Genomic DNA, 23,550 nt, shown 5'->3' with positions numbered 1-23,550 from the left:
ATATACATAGCCCTTTGCTCACTTCACAGCAACCCTGTGAAGTCTGTTGTGCAAATATTACGATCCCATTTGGCAGATGCAGAAACTGAGGCCTGGAGCAGTGAAATGACCTGTCCATGTCTGTAGAGTGAGGTGGTATCTGAGGTACTATTTGAAGCCAGGCCTTCTAGCCCCAATCACAGCTCACAGTCCATTCCATTATACTTCCTTTAATTGGGAGCACAGGATTTAGGATTCATATGATCTCTTGATCAAATGACTAGAACATGCAGTCTTCCTATTTAGCAATATGAAGTAACTGAGGCCTAGAGAGGTTGGAGCCAGGATTTGAACCCAGGGCTTGAAATGTAGTGTGCGTTAGGTCATTCTGGAATCTGTGACTGGATGAAACCTGAAAATTAGGTCAATCATAATATAGTTTTCTATATATCAGCAATCATTGATTCATTCAATTTTTAACGCATGTTCATTGAGTAACTACTACGTGCAAGGAGGGAGAAAAAACTAATGGTCTAGTAGAGGACGTTTCCTCCTTGGTGGTGGTGCAAATTCAGTGGTCATTTGAGGCAGGCATGTCACAGAGGCAGCTCAAAGTGCGAGGCATAGAGGGGCTAGGCTTGCAGTCAGGAAACCCTGTGTTCAAATCTAACCTTAGATACTTACTAGCTGTATGACCCTGGGAAAATCACTTAATCTTTCTTTGCTTCAGTTTTCCCAACTGTACAATGGGAATAATAATAGCACCAACCTTGCATGGTTGTTATGAGGATCAAATAAGATCATCTTTGTAAAAAAGCACAATGTGTCACCTAGTGGGTGCTCAATAGATGCTTATTCACTCCCCCTCTCCCCATTTAGCTTTTCTTGCCTCAGTGTCCTCCTTAAGCTTCTTTCAGCTCTAGCTTTATGGTTTCTTCTTGCCTAGATTGGGTCCCTGGTGGAGGATGTGGGTAAGACATGGGATAATGTCATCTAATGGGGTTCAGAAAATGATGGGAGAACAAAACGTAAATTCAGTATCTTTGAGTGATTGTGGGGAGAAAGAAAATGGAAAATACCCTATCAAATGGTATGTAAGTGGAAAACTTGTTCCTCAACACCCAAGCAAACACCCACACCTTGGAAAACTTTTCTTTAACACTTAGAAAATTGAGTCTTTCTTTCACCATGTTCCTCTGCTAAAGTCCTGTTTTGATGCCTCATTATGTCATGTAGATGACCCCAGATTTCCACAGGTTTTGCCAGGGAGCAAAATCCCTTGCACAAACCAGAGCACCAAAAGAGCTTAGATTTTGAGTGGAAGGGACCTTCAAGGTCATCTACTTTAACCCCTGAGGCCCAGAGAGGTGAAGGGACTTACCTAGGGTCATACAGATAATAAGTCACGGGCAGGATCTGAACCCATGACCTCTGACTTCAAAATCAAGGTTCTTTTCCATTATACCACACTGGAGAGCTGGAAAGACTTCAAATATGGGTCTAGTGATGGACTATCTTCTTGTGGAAAAGCTGGCTGCAGGGTGAAATTTCAAGACTATCTCCCAAATTGTATCAGAGTTGCTATGTATATCTGTGGAGTGACTATCCACACTGGCAAAATCATTGACTTTGGATGTCTTGAAATTCTAAGCAGCTAATTTAACTAGCCATGTTATGCTAAGCATCTGATTTCCAAGTATTTGCATCTATTTAAAAGGAACACATATTTGTAATTCTTATGTTTTGTTTTCAAATAGTCATTGTCATTTTCATTAAATAGTCACCAGGGCAAGGTTCTTAGGACAGAGAGGAGTTTGTTCACTGAGGTACATTGGTCTTGAGCTTTGTCAAATCAACTTCTGGAAAATGCTTTCAAATGTCAAAATCAAGGCCCATCTTGGCAATGGTTTCATGGAGCTGGTGGATAGATATCTATGATCATGAGACATGAGAGGTGAGTCTTACCAAAATCTGCAACTGAAATCCTGCATCCCTGAAACACTCAAGAACAAGGCACCCTGAACCAGGCATGGAGGATAATTTTGAAAGCTGCAGATAGGTTCCACAATGTCGAAGTTTACTAGTAATTTCCCTAACCTGTGAAATCTTCGCAATTTTTTTCATCTTTAAGTCCTATTGATTGTAGGGCTTAAAGGGACCTCAGAGATGCCAGAAAGGACTCCCATTTACACAAGGAATTAAGGATTTAATGTCATGAATCAGGTTTTTCATTTTATTTAAAACTTGTTTTCTCAGAGAATGCTTTCTTTTCAGATTCTGAGCTGGGGGATTGGTGCCTTTTGCATGGGACTAATTCTTAGATATCAAGAAAGAGAGAAAAAAATTCCTTAAAAATTGTATGTAATGTATATGTTGGTCTGGCTATATATCTAGATCTATACACACACACACATATACATATATATACATATGTATGTATATGTGTGTGTGTCTATACACGTTATCCCAGAAAGCCTTGGTGTATGTTAAATTTTAATAATAGAAGGGAAGGATCACATTTAGGCACTGAGGAGTTAAGTAGAATTATGTTTGTCTATCATGTGTCAACTATCTGGAAGTGTTGAGACCTAAGATAATGTTCCACTTTCTCTGATTAGTATTAGTTAATTTGATAACATCCATTGAACACCCTGCCTCCAAATGTTGGTGACAAAGAATAGTAAATGGAAAATACATTTATTTATCCTAGCATAGTAATTACAAGTCAGGGAAGTTACATAGATTTTTGCTGCTTGCTTGTTTTCAGTCATGTTTGACTCTTTGTGACCCCTTCTGGAGTTTTCTTGGCAGAGATACTTGAGTGGTTTGCCATTTCCTTCTCCGGCTTATTTTACAGAAACTGAGGCAAACAGGGTTAAGTGACTTACCCAGAGTCACACAGCTAATATCTTCCCGATTCTAGGCCTAATGCTCTATGCACTGCACCTCTCAGTTGCTCAGATTAGAATGACCAAAGAAGACACACAATAAAAAAAGCGCTCTTCATTTGGGAGCTGGGAAAATATTTTAGCTCAACTAAGGAGAGAAGGAATGATGCTGCCAAGGGGAATCCGCTCTTAGCAATCTTTAGGTTTATAAGCATTAGAAGTCAAGGGACACGGTGTGTGTGTGTGTGTGTGTGTGTCTGTGTGTGTGTGTGTGTGTGTGTGTGTGTGTGTGTGAATCTTTTCCTACCTGTCTCTGACTGTCATGGTTTCCATTCCCAAATTCTCACTTGTTACACCCAGCTCTTTGGAAGTCTGTCTCCAACAAGCTCCTTAAGCAGGTGCTTCATGATTTCCAAGCCAAGCAAGCCTCCTTCCTTTTCTGGAGCCCACAGCACAGGGCCGTCTCACAGAAAAAACTACCCGCCTCATCTGGGTGAACATGGGTATTACAGCAATAAAGGTGTTGTGATAGCTCACTTTTATTGTCTTCTAAAGTTCATGAAACACTTTCCTCCCAGTGGCCCTGTCAGGTAAGGAGGTAGAAGTCTTAATATTTCCATTTTTAAAATGAGTAAACTGAGGTACAGAAAAATTAAATGACTTGCTTCTGATTGTGCAGCTAGTGAGCAGGTGAGATTTGAACCCATGCCTTTTGTTCCCCGGTCAGCCCTGTGTCCACTACATTGATGGAATCTATTTACACTATATTTATGGTAGAGCTTCATGGGCAGGGGCAGACACCTCAGAGCCAGCCCTTTTATTGCATTCATTTCTTCTAATTGACAGCCTTTATCTGACAGGATCTGAACACGTTATCATTCATACTTGAAAATTTTCCACTTAGATATTTGTCACTCAGCCAATTATGGTCTCCGTATTCTGAGGGCACTTGGCAAATGGAAAACAGAGCCACCTTGAGGGCTCGGATCCCAAATGGAAATGTGATAACCACCTTCAGTGACACACTCAAGTGAAGTCATTGTAAGATATGCACCATGAACCCGCCTGATGTCCAACAGGAACTGCCTGGTACGCATCACATGCTTAAAACCTCTGAAGTCATTCAATATTTAGAAATCTATCAGCATTTCTCCTTCTGTAAGGAACTTCTGTAAGTTCATTCCTCACCCGTCGCAATTAAGCTCCATTTTCCATGTCAGTGATTAATAACCAAGGAACATGATGGATGGCTACAATAAATTACCTTCTTCTGAAGTGCATGAAGTAACTGCAGACAGAAGAATTCTCTTGGAAGTCCATGCCCTGCTCTCTTCATCAGATAATGGAGTAAGGCTCCTAAAAAACAAGTTACAAGATGCTTGCTAGAGTGAGGAAGGAGGAGAGGAAGTCCAAGGGCCTGAGTTCAAATCCTAGCTGTTCTTACTAATGGACCTTGGGTATTTAATCACTTTTGCTTATGAGAACATAGAGGTGCAGAGCTATTGAGTGTCAGTCAAGAATTAAGCAGTGATTTTTTTGACTCTAACCCATCACCCTTTCTGCTAAAATACTGCTAGAGACTTTGTGGGGCAGAGGATGGAGTGCTAGACTTATACTCAGGAAGACCTGTGGTAAAATCTTACCTTCGCTGTGTGACCTTGGATAAGTCAATTAGCCCCTCTAAGCCTCAGTTTCCCCAACTGTAAAATGAAAAGGTTATACTTAATGGGCTCTAAGATCTCTCACTTCTAAATCTATGATACTATGACAGATATAGAGGGATATAATAGACATGACAAATATTTATTTTTACTTTCTATATTCTCTTTTTTCCATGTTTTCTTTTTGTAACAATATATGGAAATATATTTTGCATGACTTCACATGTATAATACATATCAACATTTTTTAAAAAATATTTTATTTGTTTTCAGTTTTATGACAGACATCTTTCAAGGAATTGATAGTGGAGAAAAGAAAGGAAGAAGGAATGTATATAAAGAATTAGCTACATGGAAGAATGAATATGTGCAGAAGCGGGACTTGGAATTAGTGCTATGAGAATTTTGAGGAAAGAGACATGTACAGGGAATTCTTGTGATCTTGTTTTCATTTGAGGGAGAGAAGAAGGGAGAATCCATGGAGGAGGAGGCATCTGAGAGGGACCTTAAAGGAAGGGAAGGACTTTAGACTAAGGGCGTGTGTGTGTGTGTGTGTGTGTGTGTGTGTGTGTGTGTGTATAGGCAGTATGTTACTCAGGGACTGTTTTAGGCATAGGATAAGAGACAATTGAAGGCAGAGAGATGAGAAAAGGCAGAATGAGGACATTGGGGTAATTCCATTAATTGTGAGGGTCTAGTTGAAGTTAGATAGCATGAATCTGCCCATTGCAAGTGAAAATGGAATAAGGTGCCCATAAATAAAATAAAATCCAGGATAATGCTAGGCAAAGTATATAGGGGATATTGACTTCGTTCATTTCATTCCCTGCCTGGCTACTGCAGGGTCTTGCCTTTAAAACACAATTATAACATTGACAGTTTATAAACACGAGTTGGGAAGCATTTGGTATTTATTGGAAAGGTAATTGCATGGTACATCCAATACATTTTTAAAGTTGCTTTTATACCTGACTTTTCCATTCATCTTTAGACGCTATTATAGGAATCTCTTTCATCTTGTGTCTTGTGGGCTGACTTCATGTTCCATAGTCTCCCCTCTCCGGACATGATGAAACTGGGTTTCCTTTAGACTATAATCTTCTCCCTTATCTACCAGGACCAAAATTTTAGTTGTCCAGGTCTGTCGTGGATACCAAGATGTGGCTTAATGGTGGATTGTTCTAATTTACTTGGCCTAATAAGTTAGAGTTCAAGTTTGTTTTAAGGTCCTATCTCTAGTATTTTGATATTGTGAGGTTTACAGTTAAATTGCCTTCAGATAAAGCATTGATTCAGCAATCCTGGATAACTAGATGATGAGGTAGAAAGAGTGCTGTGACTTAGAATCAAGAAGAATTCATCTTTGAGTTCAAATCTGGCCTCAGACCTTTAGCAGCTGTGAGCAAATCACTTAACCCTGTTTGCCTCAGTTTCCTCATCTGTAAAATGAACTGGAGAAGAAAGTGGTGAATCACTCTAGTATCTTTGTCAAGAAAGTCCCAAATGGGGTCATGAAGAATTGGACATGACTGAAATGGCTGAACAACAAAATGAACCCTAGGAACAACGCCATGGAATCTTGCATGACTGGATAGATGGCTTTTCTTATTGTCATGGGGGATGGAACATTTTGGTGGCAAAGTCTTAAGTGGTATATTACTGTTTGATTTGACACAGATCCTAAGGATATGTTTTAGGACTTAATGCTTCTGACAAGGGGAGAAGCATTCCATCAGTGAAGAGTGTTGCTTCCTTCCTCCACCCCCAGATTCTCTCTGTTGATTTTGATGTGTTTGCTTAGTTTAAACTAAGGCTATTTCTACAAGATAACTGACTAAAAAATGAAATATTCTTAGCATCGACCAGTTCTGTCTATTCAATGCTTCAGAAGAGTCATGGTCTCACCAGTTCAGATCATGATCTCTTTCTCCCTTCTTGTCCTGTGTAATTCTTGTCAACTTAATTCCCAAGAGTATGTGCTAGGCACCATGGAGGCAAAGACAAAACAGCCCCTTGCTACAAAGTACTTAGATTCTCTCAGGAAACATGCTAATTAGCCAGAGAATGAGGAAAAGTAATTTACAGGAGAGCTTGTCAATGGCTGACTATGGGGTAGGAGGCCATGTTCAGAAAATACTTTATCTAGGACAGATGTAGTTGTATTGTGAGAAGCAAGGGATTCCAAGAATCTCACTTGGAAAAAGTGAGGAAGGAGTGCCTTCCAAGCATGGGGACCACTTTACAAAGCCATCAAGACAGGAAAAGAAATGCCATGCATGAGGAGCAACTAACTAACCATTTTGACTCCAATGGAAAATGTTGAAAAGAAAGTCCTAGGAAATAAATCTAGAAAGGAAAATGAGAAGCCAGGGTGTGGAGAGCTTTCTATAAATTCTTTGTTGTGGTTCCATTAAGTGACCATGGTCTTCCTTTGGCTCTTGACATTTTGGGTAAATTCCTGTGCTGTCTTTGGCCTTTCTATTCAATATATTTTTCTAAAGGTTAAACTGGTATTTTAGTTCAAATGGATGATTCTTTTCAAGGAATTGTTGGGTTGTTTTAGCATCATATTGACAAGGTTATCTGTTGTTTGACTTCTCTGAAGGCTACTTCTGGCCACTATATCCTGAAGTCTAGCAGGAATGGGTTTATGGGTTAGTAGTGAAGATAGGCATATTCTCCTGAGTCTGGGACCCAAATTCCTTACAAAGGGGATGGAAACAGTCACAGTTATGGAGAAATACATGAAAGAATATGACAGATGTTGAGACTGAGTTGGTTGCATCTTGATAAATAAAATTAAAAATAAAAGTCAACAATGAATCTCTCAGTCTGCACTTCCTACCAAGGGGCAAAGTCAGCATGAGAAAGTGACAAGAAGGAGAAAAGTCAGGGCAGTTGGGACTCCATGAGGGCCCGAGTTGGCAGCTGAGATGACCCAGAATCACTGAGCCTTAGAGTTGTGAGGGACTGAAGTATTCTGTCATCTGACCTCTCAGGCTGACATATTTCAAATTCTACATGGGCAGCTGTTGGAATTATGAAAGCTTATAAAGTCATTTTCAAAAGAAGCTTCACAAGTGAAAACATCTACTTATAGAAATGCCCATTTAAAATATTTCCATCATTTCAATAGTCATATCAATTAGGGTGCAATGATTTGTTCCTGAAGATTTATGTCTTAAATTTCAATATTCATCATACACATTTTTTATTATTGACCAATGAGGAAATGCTTTTATGAAATGATTTTTTTCTATAATTCCCTCATTATGGGGCAAGGGAGCAGAATTGACTATTACCTGAGCAAATAACAGAGGTAAAATGGTAGGCTGACATGTAGAATAAGTACTAATTGAGAACAATTGAAGAATGCACTGGAAAAATATTCTTTTGTATTGATTTGTCCTTCCTATTCCCCATCGTTGGCAGCTAGATGGTGTAGTCAGGGGTAGAGCACTGGACATGGAGTCATCTTTGTTAGTTCACATCTGGCCTCAGACATTTGCTAACTATGTTACCCTGGGCAAGTCACTTAACCCTGTTTGCCTCAGTTTTCTCATCTATAAAATAAGCTGGAGAAGGAAATGGCCCCCTCCAGTATCTTTGCCAAGAAAACCCCAAATGGGGTCACACAAAGTCAGACAAGACTGGAAAATGATTGAACCACAAATGCTCCCTTTTGAGCAAATTAGAAAATATCAAAAATACATGATTGCAAGTCTGGGAAAACAAATCCCTGAACTGGTCACATTGGAAAATGCAGGGTGAGTTCAGCACCCCTCTGACAGGAGGTGAGAAGCAGGCTTCGTCTTTCTTTTACACTCATCCTTTAACCTCGTGTTATTAGTGTTCTGAAGTCTTTCCAAGCTATTTTTATCAATCATGTGGTTGCATTGGCTAAATTGTTCCCTAGTTCTGCTTACTTTGCTCTGCATCACTTCATAGTCCTCAGTTTACTATAACACTTTTTGTTTCATCCTTTCTTATGGCACAACAATATTCCATTACAGTCATATATCACAATTTTTAAAGCTGTTTTCCAATAGGAGGACAACTCCTCTATTTGCAATTTTTGATTATATTTTGCTCTAAGTATTATTACACATATAGATTCTTTTCCTCTTTTTGTGATCAAATGGTGGGGAGGAACAACGAGGGAGAGGAGACAGAAGAGAGAACAAGAGAAGAAGGAGGAGGAGGAGGACTAAAATACTCAAAGTGGCCAATTTAATCAGTCAATAAACAAACATTTATTAAATGACTACTGTGTACCAGGCACTATGCTAAGCACTGAGAATGCAAAAAGAGGCAAAAGATAGACCCTGCCCTTGAGGAGATTACAGTCTAATGGGGGAGACAACAGGTAAACAAACACATACAGACAGCTCAATACATGATAGATAGGAAATAACGAACAGAGGGAACTAGAATTGAAGGGTTGGGGAAGGCTTATAGTGAAAGATGGGATTTTAGATGGAACTTAAAGGAAGCTGGGACATTCCTGGTCAGACCAGAGGAGGGAGTGTTCCAGGGATGGGGGATGGTCAGAGAAAATGCCCAGAATTGAGAGATGGAGTGTCTGGTTTGTGGAATGGTCAGGAGACCAGGGTCACTGGATCAAAGAGTATGAACATGTAAGAAGGTTGGAAAAGTAGGATGGGACTGGGTCATGGAGGGCTTTGAATGTCAAACATTCAAAAGGGCTTTGAATGCCAGAGGCAATAGGAAGTCACTGGAGTTTATTGAGCAGGGGGTGACATGTTTGGACCTAAAGTTCAAGAAAACCACTTTAGTTGATGAATGGAGGATGGATTGGAGGATGGAATGGAGGATGGGGAGAGAGCTGAGGTAGGCAGACCCATCAGCAGACTAATGCAATAGTCCAGGCATGGAGTGATGAAGGTCTGCACTAGAGTGGTGGCAGTGTTAGTTGAGAGAAGGGGATGTATTTCAGAGACACTGAAAAGGTAAAATCAATAGGCTTTTGCAAAAGATTGGATTTGGGGGGCTAAGTGGTAGTGAGGAGTCTAGGATGAATTCTAGGTTGTGAGCCTGAGGGACTGGCAGGATGGTGTTCACTACAGTAATAGAGAAGGTAGGATGTTTAGGGGGAAAGATAATGAGATCTGTTTTGGACATTTGAGTTCAAGATGTCTACTAGACATTTCCATTTGATATATATGGAAAGCAGTTATAGTTGCTAGATTGAAAGTCATTAGAGAGTTTGGGATAAGAGAGGACAGTTTGAGAATCATCAGCATAGAGACAGTAATTAAATCCAGGGGTTGAGGAGATCACCAAGTAAAATAGTGGAGAGGGAGAAGAGGGCCCATGACAGATTCTGAGGGACACGTACCATTAGATGGCATGATCTGAAAGAGGATTTGTAAGGGGAGAGGAGAGGTCAGATAGGTAGGAGGACAACCAGGAGAGAATGGGAAACCTAGAAAAAAGAGAGTGAACAGCAATATCAAAGCCTGTGGAGAGGCCAAGGAGAATGAGGATTGAATAAATGTCATTGAATTTAGCAACTAAGATCATTAGCAATTTTGGAGAGAGCAGTTTTGGTGGATTGATAAGGTCTGAAGTTGGATTATAAGGGGTTAATAAGAGAGTAAGAGGAGAGAAATGGAAACACCTATTTTAGATGCCCTTTTCAAGGTATTTGTATACAAAGAGCAGAAAAGATTTAAGACTACAGGAAATGACTTGTTTGGCCAAGAAGTGTAAAAGATCAAATTGTCCTTTAAAAATTAAAAGGCAGTGACCTTGTTGGAAATTCACTGAAAGACCCTTAGAAGACCATGATAATAATTTAATATCATTTTTGGACTTTAATAAGGTCCAGAGCCTGAATTTATCGACCAGAAGAGCCTGGACCTAACAGCTTCTTTGTTCTCTGAGTGAACTCAGAGAATACCTCTTCCTATGTCAACATAGCCAGATGGGGCTCACTCAGCATTCTTTATGAGACCATTAACCTGAGACACTATTTTGAATAATGGGACTTTTCCATATCTTAATATTTTGTGGACATATACAAAATTTTATGGCATGTTAATGGTAAAGAAAACACAGATATCCTGTGTTGTAATTTCAATTGACATTTTGTCAACTCTCTTATTATTTTTACAACTTATTCAGTTAAGAAGCTTCCTTTCTCATGGTATAGTTAAACACATATAGAGACCATAAATCTGAGGGACACAGACAAACTGGGATTGTTCCCAAACAGATTTAAGCCTGGTCATTCTTGTAAAAGTTAGTCAGACCTTTCCTTCTGGCTTCGTGATCATGTATCTGCCCACTTTAAGGGAATAAACAATATGAATTTAGCCTGTTTGCCTCTTTTAACCAAACTTTCAGGTCGACAACCATAATATTCAGAAAGCTGAATGTTATGGCACCTCCATTCTCTTACTCCAAAAAATTAATTTAGTTCCCTCTACCAAAAGGTATTTACTACAATATGAATTATATTATCAAGTAATTATCAAATTCCATTGAGGAAGGTAAGGACAGCATGATTTCATTATTGATAGAACTGGGTTTGAGAAAGGATGGGGAAGGCAGAGAGGAGAAGACAGCAATAGAGAAATGAGGAAAGGAAGAGAAGGGACTCTGTGTAAGGTGGAGAGAGATACACATACAGAGACAGAGAGAGAGAAGAGAGAGAGAGAGATAGAGGGAGGAAGAGGGCAAAGGAGAGGAGGATGGGTGAGGGGGAGGGGAAGAGAAGAGAGAGGGAGGGAGAGAGAGACATGAAGGGATAAGTGAGAAAAGGGAGGATATGAGGGGCAGATGGAAAGAGGGAAAAATTGGGAGAGAATTGGAGAGAGGAGGGAGGGAAGAAAGAAAAGATGAAGGAAAAAATGGAAGAGTAAATGTATAAGGGGTGGGAGAAGGAAAGACAGAAGAGAAGAAAGGAGAAGGGAAGAAAGACATAAATCCTACTGTGACTACTCAGTCACTATGTCTACTCAATCACTACTGTGATTTCTTGGTTCTCTCTGTCTCTGTCTCTGTCTCTGTCTCTTCCTCTCTCTCCTTCCCTCCCTCCCCTCCTCCCCTCCACCAAATCTCTGTCTCTAAGCAGTCTAAATTACCCAATTACTTCAAGACCTATCTATTCTTATTCTGGAGTGAAGTTCCTTTGTTACAAAATGTGCATATTCAGGTTCATTATTTATGCATTTATCTCTTCAGTCCCAACCTCTAGAATGCAAACTTAGACCCCTGAGTTTAGATTTCTTTATTAAGTGAGTCAAATCCCCCAAGGAATCAATAGAAAAAGCTTCATGTATTTTTCTACTGGTGCCGAAGCTTCTAAGTTCCTGTTAGGCCAATGCCCCACATCTTTTCCCCACAGGCTCTTTGGGAAATGCCAGAACTCCAGGGGTCCTGAAAATTTTGACTGATTATTCTTGAGTTGAAAATGAGGTTTCAAGATTCTAAGTTTGGCAACTATGCCATGGAGAGTCAGAGGCAGAACTGAAGTCTCCTGATAAATAGCCTAGGAGGTACAATGTCATAATGTCCATTGGACTTGGTTGTAATTTGAGGTAAACTACTTTTTTATACCAGCATATTATATAAATTCCAAATGAATATGTACATCTTAAGAAAATTAGCAGAGAATAGAAGAAGATTCTTGTAACAGCTATGGCTAAATAGAGACTGTTTAACCAAAATGTGGATAGAAATGATCATAAGAGGTAGGATTGACAATTTTGAGTAACTCTGATTAAAAAGTTTTAGAACAAACAAAATAAATGCAGCTAGAATAAGAAGAAAAATTGTCAAATGGTAAAAATAACTTTTCTTCAATCAACATTGGTAAGTTAGATTTACAAGATAAAAAAAATTACACATATGTGTGTGAATGAGTCATTCCTTAATCAAAGGATGTGAATAAAATAGTTTTCAAAAGAACTGTAACTTATTAATGACCACATGGATACATGATCCAAATCACTAATAATGAGAGGAATGCAATAAGAGAAAACAATTCTTAGGTTTTATCTCTCATCCTAAAAACTATCAAAGATAAAGTAGAAATAGTATTGGCGGATCTATGAGGACACTAATGCACTGTTGGTGGACTTGTGAGCTGATCCAACTCTTCTGGAGAGCAATTTGGAACTATCCCCAACAGACAATTGACCCCGCAATGTAATTACTAGGTTTGTATCCCAAAGAGATTACAATAAAGGAAAGTGACCTATTTGTACAAAAAAATATTTATGGTAGCTCTTTTTGTGATGGTAAAGAATTGAAATTGAGCAGATGCTCATCAATTGAGGAAAGGCTGAACAAGTTGTGGTGTACGATTCTAATAGAATACTGTTGTGCTGTCAGAAATGATGAGCAGGATGCTTAAAGTTTTTTAAAAAACGTGGAAAGACTTACATAAGAACTGATGCAGAGTAAAGTGAGCAGAACCAGGAGAACATCGTATGCAGTAATAGCAACACTGTATAATGAACTACTGTGAATGACATAGCAATTCTCAGCAATACAATAATCCAAGAGAATTCTGAAGGACTCAAGATGAAAAATGCTATCCATTTTTGGAGAAAGAATGGATGAGGACTGAGTGCAGATTGAAGTATACTATTTTTCTTTTCTTTATTTTTGTGTGTGTGTTTTTTTGGGGGTCTGTGTTTTCTTTTATAACATGACTAATATGGAGATATGTTTTGCCGAATTGCCTATGTATAAACCCATATCAAATTGCTTACAATTTCAGGGAGGAGGAAGGGGAAGGAGGGAGGGAGAGAATTTGGAACTCAAAATGAAAAAAAAAGGTTCAAAATTGTTTTCACACGTCATTGGAAAAAAAATTATTATTCAAAAGAAAGAGTGAAGAGCATTGAAATCAGAAAAAAAAGTGAGTTGTAGAGGAAGCAGTGTGGGTATTGTATGTGAGGGGGAAATTTAACTCAAAGACCTTTGAGGTACCTTCCAGGACTAAATTTCTGGTCTTTTGATCCTTTCCTGACTCTATATATTTCATTGCAAAGTCCTGGTACACTTGAAATCAAGTTCAAGCTCATTTTCAGGTTAGTGCTTGATCTTTAGCTCAACACCCAAGAAAAGGAATGCGTATTTCTATGAGAGACAGTCCATTTTTCCCTGTCTTTATATTTACCCAGCAGATGGTTGTCCATCCAGGCTGACTTGTCTTTACCTGAGTGATTTCCATCTTTAAACCTCATGAGGAATGGAAGGGCTGACCTGCTGCATTTATTGAAGTGATGTGTCTGCAAATCTCTTCAGTTGATGGGTGCAGGCAGAATGGACCTGGTAAATTATTGTGAATGGGATTGGCGAAAAGGAATAAATCACTCTGAAGGGCACAAATGTTGAGAGTTACCTCAGGCTGGTTTTAGTTTTCAAAATGACATGTCTATGACAGTGATTTCAAAAGGAAAACACATTTAACTAAGGGCAGTTTACATGAAAGACGTAAGTCACTTTCTCTACATTTTGGGAAGACTTGTCTCACAAAAAGTTAGGCAGATATCCAAAGAAAAGTCAGACTTTCACTCTTTTCAAGAAGCACTTGGAAAAATGCTCTCAGTCACTAATAATAAAATAAATGCAAATTAAAACTTTGGGGTTTCACAGCATGCCTTGAAAATTGGCAAAGATGATAGATAAAAGATGGGAAATAGTCAATGCTAGAGGGGCAATGGGAAGTCAGACATGATATGTATTTGGACTTTTAAATGGATTCAACCACTCAGAAAAACAATTTAGAATTATGGGAGAAAAGAGACTAAAGCATTTATCCAGCCATCGTCTATCCAGCATATATTCTAAGGAAATGAAAGATAGAAAGAAGTCTCCTATGGATACCAAAATATTCACAGCAATACTTTTTGGGGTACCAAAGATTTGGAAAAAAGTAAGGTCTATTCATTGAAAGATGTAATGGAACATTGTTGCACCCTAAGAAATAATGAATATGAGGAATTCAGAGAAACATGGAAAAATTTGTATGAACTTTAAGAAATTTGTAAGTAACTATAACCTATAAAGTAAGCAGAATCAAGAAAACAATTTATGCAATGATTAAAATAATATAAATGAAAACACACAAAGAAAATTGAACTGTGTACTGAATCTGGAAGTCAGATGCTAACGGATACTGAGCACGGAAGGAATGCACAAGTACAGGATTGTATTGGTCAGTTTTGTTTGACTGCTTTTCTATGTCACAAGGGAGAATTTGAGGGGTGGAATGGGAAAGGTACGTGGGAAAATGTCTGTGACATGAAGAACATAAATATATTAGTGAAGAATTTGAAATAAGAAAATTCAAGGCAAAAGTCATGAAAGCTTAATATTTCATGATTATAAAATCGATTTCACTTTTTGACATAGTATTTCCATTGTAAGCAATATACATTAAAATATTGATAAAATAATAATAATATCTAACATTTATATAGCACCTTAAAGTTTACAAAGTACTTTATAAATATTTTATTCTCACTACTATCCTGGAAAGTAGGTGCTATTATTATTATCTCCATTTTACAGATGAGGAAACTGAGGCAGACAGAGATTGAGTGAGTTGTTTAGGGTAGCATATGAAGTGTATGAGGACAGATTTGAACTCAAATCTGGCTGACTCCAGGTGGAGTGCTCTACCTATAATAATATTAGCTTGTGTTTATATCACACTTACCATGTACCAGGGACACTCCTGAGCACTTCATGAATATTTTCTCATTGGATAATACCTAGCTGCCCAAGTATTGTTAAAATGACCATCAAAAAGCCATGTTTTCAAATATCTCTAGAGCAGGATCATTGCAAACAAAACAAACTAAAGATGGAAGCCATCTAAACATCGAAAGTGTAATGGTTAAAAGAATGACGGTTCATTAATATGTAAAAAGGCATGATGTAATTTAAATTGACAAATGTTAAGTAAGGAAGCAAGGCTAGAATTTTGTGAAACAATGCAAAGTAGACCAAGCAGAAGTAAAGGAATAGACACAAGCCCTCTACCATGGATGAGGAAAGGAGAATAATTGTTGCGAAATTACCAGAATTTTGAGGGAATGGCTACAATTGTTATGCTTTATTAATAGAAATTAATAAAATGGCAATGGTAAACTTGGTTGAGCAAAACGTAGGTTATCTTGATATCTACTAATGTTTTTGATAAAATATTTAATAAAAATGTGAATGTCTTGAGTTCAGAAGCCATTGTGTTAGTTGTTGCCAATTTTGCTTTGGAAACCTTTCCTTTGAGAGCTTTCAGTACATTAGTAGTCATTTATCCTTAATAGAAGAAAAGGAGCTACAGAGCATTTACTTACAATTGCTTTTGAAGGACTGGAAATGGGTTTTCCTTTTTTTTTAAATTAAATTTATTCTTTTGATTAACAAAAACTCTCTTCTCACTTGCCCCGTCTCCACTGAAAAAGAAAGAAAAGCAAAATAATTGGACTATTGTATAGACAAGCAGACCAAATTCCAGCCAAGACCATGCACTAATATACACATAAACATACATATATGCACATATATACATATATATGTGCATATATTTATATGTGTATATGTACACCGATGTCTCAATCTGCACTTTCCGTCCATCCCTTCTTTGTTAGGAGGTAGGTGGCATTTTCTATCATCTCTGATCCTTTAGAATCATGAATGATCATTTTATTGATTAAGGTTCTTGAATCTTTCAATTTGCTTATCAATATAATATTATTGCAATTATATAAATCATTCTTCTGATTCTGCTTACTTCATTTTTCATTAGTTCGTTCAAGCCTTTCCTGGGTTTCTCTGAAACACTCCCCTTTATAATTCCTTATAGCACAATCATATTTCATCACATTCATGTACTGTAACTTGTTCTCCTTGTTCAGTCATTTCAATTGTGTTTAACTCTGTGACCCCATTTGGGGTTTTCTTGGCAGGGTTTCTGGAGTGATTTGCTATTTCCTTCTCTAGCTCATTTCACACATGAGTAAAGTGAGGTAGAGTTAGGTGACTTGTACACACACACACACACACACACACATACACACACACACACACACACACACACACACACACACACACACACACTAAAGGATTCCCAACAAAAAAGGAAGAAAATGATGACGCTGGGATAGATGATCATACAAGATACTTTTAGCTAGAAATACACAGTCCTATATGGTTATAGATAGGAATAGAAGTAGGGTGGCCCACTAGGACTTTGTCCAAGGTGCTGAATTCTGAGTGCTCTGCTATAAAAATAATTGGCAGGACTTTCAGTCTAGTGTACTAAGCAAGGTGAGTTACTTTCCTATCATGTCCTCCCTCATGGAAATCTTGCATTATCTTCCTCCTCTGACCTACTCCCCTTCATGCCCCATCTCCAGCATGGTCTCTGCTCCAGTTTCTACTCAGGTTGCTTTTGTGTGACATTTGATACCAAATTGGTCTTATTGTGGGCCCAAGAATCCCTAGGTATAGCTGTGATTCTGAAATCAGCTAAGAAAATCGAAAATGATGCAAGGGAATGCTGAAAATGCTGACCCACCCAAGAAACTTTCAGACAGAGTTGATTGAGTCTTCAAGTTACTTTCACCTTGGAAACCTCTCTTTTTAAAGACTCAGTTGATTATTTACATGTAACCATTCAGATCCAGATAAAGAAGACAAAAAACCCCAACCCACCTGCTGCCACATGTCATGGTAGAGAAGTAGGGAAAATAATCGTTTTAATTTGCTCTTCTAGCAGTAAAGTACCACTGGAATAACAGAACCAATTGCCTCACTGACATAAAGAATGGTTACTAATTCCCATGCTGTCCTGAGACAAGAAAATGGCAAGATTGAATTTTCCTAACAGCTTGTACCATTTTAAAAGCAGCTTTCTTTTCAACATCCTTTAAGTGATGGAACAGTACATCTTTCCTGGTGTCTTTTATATTTTGAATTTTCTTTGGAATCCTGGGGCAGCTGCCCATTGTGGACAGTTTCACCCACAGTCTTATTGTCCATTAGAATGTGAATTCCTTGAGGGCAAGCATTATTTTTTATTTATATTCCAATCAATTGATCAATCATTTATTAGGCACCAATGATATACTGGTGGCTGGTGATTCAAACGCAAAAAAGAAACAGTCCCTTCCTCTAGGGGGCTTATGTTCTATCAGGGGGTCATGTATACACATAAATATATGCAAAATATATTCAAAATAAGTGCTTGAATATACATTTATTTGGGGGGAAGGCAATAACTTCTGGGGGAAAAGGTGAACCTTCAGGGGATCACTTAAGGAAATTAGGGATACCAAGAATTGGGGTGCAGTCCCTTCTGGGCAAGGATGATAAGCATTGTGTTGGAATAAGAGTAAGAAAGCCAGTTTGACTGTATTGTAAAGTGGAGGGGAGTTATGTGTAATATGGGAGGTGAGGGATGGGTTGTGATGACCTTGAAGTGCCCAAAGAAGCAGTTTGTATTTGAGTGAGAAGTCACCGGGAGGCTCTGGAATTTATTGGGTTGGAAAGTGAGTGGTCTAGTCTGTGCTTTGGAGAAATTTGTTTGGCAGCTGTGAGAAGGCTAGATTGGAGTAGGGGGGTATTTGAAGTAGAGAGACCAATTAGAAAACTATTGCCTGGAACACAGTAGGTGCTTAATCAATGCTTTCACTTCTTAATGAATCAGTGCTTTTACTTTCTCCTCCTCTTTTATTGGGAATATTTTACAACATGGAATTCCTTGCAGGAGAATCCAGTTGAAGTAATTTTTCAAAATAGACTCCTCAGGCTGTTTTATTTCTACATGTTAATGAAAAGTAAGTTATTATTAGACAGTAAATTATCAGCTGAGCAAGTTTAAAAACACACTTAGGAGGAATGTACTAGGCACAAGAGCTCTACTAGCCATTGGGGAATGAAAGGCAAAAAGTGAAACTATTTTCTGCCCTCAAGTGACTTCTATTCTATTGGAAAATAGAATATTATAAATAGTGGTGGTAGTTTTTCATACTGTCATATTCCACAAGAGATGGGAAATGGAAGATTTCTTTAGTGACACAATATTTCAGAAAATATAATCAGGCAGTGCGATGTAGTGGAAAGAACCCTGGGCTGTAAGTGAGACCTGAGTTCAAAGACTTACTGGATACTTTCTAATTAGTTGTGTGACCATAGGAAGTGCTATTAACTTCAGTTTACTTACCTCTAAAATGGGGGAAGGGGAAAGAAATAAACATTTATAAGAGACCTCCAATATTTCAGGTACTGGGCTAAGATCTCATCTGATGTTCAGATGAGAGGTAAGTGCTCTAATTATCCCCATTTTATAGGTGAAGAAACTGAAACAAATAGAAGTTAAGTGACTTGCCCAGAATCAAATAGCTAAGTGTCGCTGCAGGCTGGATTTAAACTTAGATCTTCCTGACTCTAGGACCAGTGCTCTGTCCATGGTGCCATCAGATGTCTCCCCCCCTCCCCTGCCCAGTACATCCCCCACAAATGCCTAGGAGTCAGTAAAACTTGTCTTTCTGAGTTCAAATTTGGCCTCCGACACTTAGTAGCTGTTTGACCCTGGGCAAGTCACCTGTTTGCCTCAGTTTCTCATCTATAAAATGAGCTGAAGAAGGAAATGAGAAACCACTCTAGTATCTTTTCCAAGAAAACTCCAAATGGGGTCATGACTGAACAACAACAAATATTACATATTATATATACTATATATATAGTATATTATATAATATACAAATATATACAATATTATATATACAAATATATGTTGCATACATATATATAATCTTAATAATTGTAAAATCTTCCTCACAATGGTGTTATGAGTTTCAAATGACAAAATGTATATAATAAAATTTCTAAATATTCAAGGAATAGAAAAGTACCTGTTATAATATGCTCATAAAATAGCATGGGAACATTTGTTGCTATAAATGCTTTGGTGTGTACTTGTATGAGCTTTTTAATGTATATTTTTCCATTGTTATGGTTTTTTGGGGGATACTTCTGTTTTCAATTTCAGCTAAAAGCCTTCTTCATGATAGTATTTTTCCCACATCTTAGCATCTTATGGAAAGTTTGAAAAAGACGTCCTCCTGAATAAATCATATGACTGGTTTTAGATTTAAAATTATGTCCCTTAAGCATCCATTATTTTTCAAGTAACTGGGTGGCAGGGATGGTGGTAGGAATGAAACATATTTATATGTTTATATTTCTATATGTAATATATATTTAATATACATTTATATTTATATGTGTAATATCACTTCCATTTGACTTTAAAATGTATTCCTCACGATTAGTGCAGGGTTTTTTGAGGGGTGGAGAGGGGTATCATGAGAATTCTGTAAATATAGTTCAAACGTATATCCAGTAGATTCCCTACCAACCAAAACATCAAATGAAATAGCAAAAGCATGGAACTGGAATAGAATAGTAGGTAAATAAAAGTGAAAATTCAAGCAGTGGACTCATAGCACATAGATGAAAGGGTACAATTTCCCATGGACTCCCATGTAAGTAGGGAAGGGAACCTTGTCTGGAAGCCTCATATTCCCTGAGGATGAAAGGTTGCATTATGGTCAAACCACCTCGCCTGGCTCCTTCTCCTGGTAACTCTCTTTGCTTGCTGTTTCTTGGCCTTTCCCTTCACAATTCCATTGTTGGGCTTCTGGCATCTTTTCTGTGGCTGCTACCCTTGGGCTCCATAGCTCCTGATCTGTTTATTTCTGCAGTTGCCATCCACCGATCACCACCCTACCTGCCTCCAATGCTGCCAGTCTCTGCTTTCCCATTAGACTTCTATTGCCATCTGCTGGATCAATAAGATGCCTGGAGCATCCACTGCAGGTGCTGTTTGCTAGAGCTGTCATCTGTTGCCATGACTTCTTCCTGGGTGGGTGGAAATAGCATCATTGCTCTTTCAAGACTGCTCCCAATTAGCACATTTTGAATGAAAGGGAAAAAAAGCATTTAGAGCCCTTAACAAGAGGTTGGTTCTTTGCTAAGCACCATTCTACAAATACAAAAAAAAAAAAGACTCTCCTTGACCTCAAAGAGTTTACATTTTAATGGAAACAACAGAAATATGAGAATGTTTTCCAGGGAAGAAAATTTGTGCCTGGGAACTCATATGGCATGTTGATACATATTTCAGGAAATGTGGAGCAGCTAGGTGGTACCATGGTGCATAGAGTGTCAGACCTGGAATAAGGAAGACTCATCTTTCTGAGTTCAAATCTGGCCTCAGACACTTACCAGTTATGTTACCTTGGGCACTCCATCTTCCTCAGTTTCCTTATTGGTAAAAAGAACTGAGAAGGAAATGGTAAACTTCTCCAGTATCTCTGCTAAGAAAACCCCAAATGGAGTCACAGATCATAGGACAGGACTGAAATGACTAAACAGTAACAACCACCAGGAAGTTGAGTGAATTGAAAACTCAATATGAGACAGTTTCATGGCCCGGCATTCAAACCACAAATGCAATTTTAGGTTACAATAAGACAAGCATAAAAGTGTCCAGAATGAGGGTGGAGATCCTTGTGCTCTACCCTTCGTGGGTTAGACAGCATCTATGGCATTGTCTTCAATCGTGGGTGCCATGTTTTAGAAATGATTCAGAATACAGTATCAGGAGTGGTGAGAAAACCCAAGACCGTCTCAGAGATGTAGCTGTTGAAAGATCAACAGAAATTTAGCAGGCTTAGAGGGTCTTAGACTACAGATCTATGCAGAGAAATGCTTCCTAACAGTGTGATGAGCTGCCTGTGAAAATAGGAGATTGCCTTTCACTAGAGGTCATTAGCAGAGGTTGGGGAACACTTGTCAGAGTTGCTCCAGAGGGGATGTCTAGTTATCACGTCTTGGATTGGGTGACCCCTGAGGGCCCTTTGCATCCTTAGATTCAGTGATTTAGCTTCTGAACTTTAATAGATGTTTTCCAATTTGCATGCTAATATCCAGCTTTTTGTTTTAGAGGTTTGCATGATTAAATATAGAAGTGTAACCATGTTTGGTTCTTACCAGTTGTTTATTTGTGGGTTCTGATTTTGGGTAATAAAAATGATATTAAGTAGGTGACAACATATATATCATGGAAGTTCCTACCAAATGTCTATTTTTTTCCTGGTGGAATAAAATGGTGGTAACTTTGATGAGTTCATGCTGTTTGGTATAGAGGAGGAAGTCATTAAGATAGAATTTTTCTAATTTTTCCTTATTAGTTTTAGACATATCAGTGCTTTGGAAAATAGATTACTCTAACACCACTGTTAATGAGCACCCCTCTAATCAGACACAGGATCACAGAATCATCATCAGATTGGTACCTTAAGTTTTTCTAACTTGGTAGAACCTGACAGAGCTTACACTGCAGTCAAAGCCTTCCAGGACCTAGGGCCACCTCCAGGCTGCCATGAGGCAGCCAGGTAGGACTTCAGTGGAGGAAGCAATAGACTAGCGAGTTAAGAGTGCGTTCTATGACTGGTATGGCTCTTCCTTGGCTAACTATAAGGTTATGGGTGAATGTAATGAAAGTTGGAGCACTGTTAATGGTAACCCACCAAAATAATAGGAACCTAGGAGATCTCGCGCTCTTGGTGGATTATAGCTTAAAGAGTGAGTCAGACAGGAGGACGGTTGGGGGGGCTACTCAAGGAACATTTTTTTCAAATGATTTTATTCATGCTATTTATTCATGCTCTCTCCCTACTACACAAGAAGCATCTTTTGTAAACAAGATGAGCTATTGAGTAGGACAAATCTAAACACTGACCATGCATTCCATTAACACATGCTCATTCTCTACCTGGATCCCACCACCATTGTACTGTGAGGTGGGAGAAATGATTCGTATGAAATTGTCCTTGGCGACTGGTCTTCAGAGCACTGAAGTCTTTTAATGAAGTTCTCCTTTGTATTACGGTGGTTGCCATGTAAATTGTTCTTTTGGTCTCATCACTTTGTGCTGCATCTTTTCATATAAGTTGAGAGAATCTTCTATAAGACGCTCTTTGCTGGTCAAATTCTTAGGAAGGGTTGGCCCGTACCGGATTTGTGATTCTCCTGGGATGTGACAGGGCAAGGGATTCTATGAATACCTTGATATTTGTAGAGATCAATAATAATGATGATGATAATAATAGTAAGCCTTTAGGGTATGTGAAGGCCTTCACATTTATTATTTCACTCTATCCCTTCCCTGTGAATAGCTGCTATTATTATCTTCATTCTACTGAGGCTGAGTTTGGATAAGTGACTTTCCCAAGGTTACAGAGCTAGTAAGTGAGTGAGGAAAATTCAAACTTGGATCTTGCGGATTCCTAAATCTACTATGATACCTAGACTGGAAGAGACATAGGAGAGAGAAAAATGCATATGTGTGGAGGGCCATTCCTTTCTGGTAACATAACCTTAAAAATGAATACAGTACAGGGCCTTGATATTTTTTGGTGAGGTAATCAGGGTTAAGTGACTTTCCCAGGGTGACACAGCTAGTAAGTGTCAAGTGTCTGAGGCTAGATTTGAACTCAGGTCCTCCTGATGTTTTACCACTATAGCACATAGCTTCCACCAGGTCTTGCTTTTAACTTTTTTACTTCAGTGATCTTTCTTCCCCTTCTATCATCAATATTTACTAAGTACCTAGCATGTTTAAGTAGTTTTAGACATGATAGAGAAGAAATATGCCATAATCCCTGTCTGTCTAGTGAGGGCAGAGGACAGAAGAGGTATACAGAAAGGGTGCACAGAATCAAAGGCTATGAGAAACAGGAGAAAGAAGGAATAACTTCTGTTTGGGCTCATTTGGGAAGGCAACATTTTTCTGGGCTACAAAAGACACAATCTACTTCTTAAACTTGGCTAAATTCCGAATCTTACGCAGTTTGCTGTTAATTACATTTTAACTGAAGGAACTATCTGCATAGAATTAAACTCGACACCAATATTATCATTATCTCATTTTATGCAGATGACTAGAGAAAAATTCCAACAGACTTCCT

Source organism: Notamacropus eugenii, chromosome 6, assembly GCF_028372415.1.
Source record: "Notamacropus eugenii isolate mMacEug1 chromosome 6, mMacEug1.pri_v2, whole genome shotgun sequence".
In the NCBI taxonomy this organism is placed as follows: Eukaryota; Metazoa; Chordata; class Mammalia; order Diprotodontia; family Macropodidae; genus Notamacropus; species Notamacropus eugenii.
This window is presented reverse-complemented; position numbering follows the sequence as displayed.